This window comes from Anser anser (assembly GCF_964211835.1).
Source record: "Anser anser genome assembly, chromosome: 5".
In the NCBI taxonomy this organism is placed as follows: domain Eukaryota; kingdom Metazoa; phylum Chordata; class Aves; order Anseriformes; family Anatidae; genus Anser; species Anser anser.
The window spans coordinates 61,088,459-61,089,635 of record NC_139725.1 but is presented as its reverse complement, the minus strand read 5'-3'; positions in this window follow the sequence as shown (position 1 = coordinate 61,089,635).

Sequence of the window (1,177 nt, the reverse complement as noted above, 5' to 3'; positions counted from 1 at the left end):
AACACATGCTCCCAGAGCAGTACAGACCAGCAGTTCAGTGTCCTTATTGCTGTTCCTGTGGTAAGAAAGGAGTTACATTAGGTTTATGCAAGGTGAAAGACTGTCTCATGGGTGACTTCTGCTTTGTCAGGGCTGACCTCTGACTCCCTCCTCCCCCTGTATATACAAAAAAAAAAAAAAAAAGATGAGCATCATGCCATTGAGAGAATTACAGTTCAGATCCAGTCATGCATGAATACATTTGGTTGTGTTGTCTTTTTATTTTTAACCAACCAGTTATTTTTATGCATATTTATTTAAATAAAATGAAATTCTGTTAGGAACTTCCTTGATTTTCAGATCCAAAATTATCCTTGCTCATTTTTCCTCTGTTGTTCATTACCTACGCGTTTCTAAGGGGATGCTCTCCTAGTTTCCTGGAATTTCTAACATACCCGCTAGTCTACATCAGCTCTTCAGATCATCTGTCCCCAGAAGTAAATAAGGTTCAGCTTCAAAAAGTGCAAAAGAACTTGTCATTTTCTCTCCAGGTTTCCAGCCACTTTAGCTCCTTCGTATTATCTCCCTGACCTCACTGTCAATTCTCATGTATTCTCCACAGCCCTACAAGCAGTAGCAGCTCATGACATTGCAGTGCAGTGTCACAGCTCCTTCCAACTTCAAGGCTGCCCCCCGGCCCCATGTCAGAAGCTGCTGGCTGTCCTGTTCCATGATGCACATCGCACAGGGCTCCTTGCACAGCAGAAAAGCTGTGAGCTGCCTGGGCATTGCCACACCACAGGTGTGCCGTGGTGTTATCCCTCTGCTGCAATGCCGTATCACATGGTGTGGTATCCTGTGATGGATGGTGTCTGCTCTGATTATATACACCCCTGGAAGCAGGGAGCAAAACTGTGCACAGAGCCCCTCTTAGTTTGCCATGGTCAACAGGTTTCAGCACCAGCTTCTGTCATCTTCTTAAGCCAAGAGTTCCTGATTTGGAGGCACCAGAGACAACCCTCAGCCATGAGATTCTTGTGGACCAACCAACCTTTCACACAAACAAATAAAACAGCTTCGTGTGATCATGCGCCAAAATCCTCACCAGCCAGTAGGAAGCACTCATCCAGACCTGTTGCTTTCAACCTGTGGGTCCCTACTTCTGAGGGACTGGTGAAAAGGAACAAGGAAAGTCTTC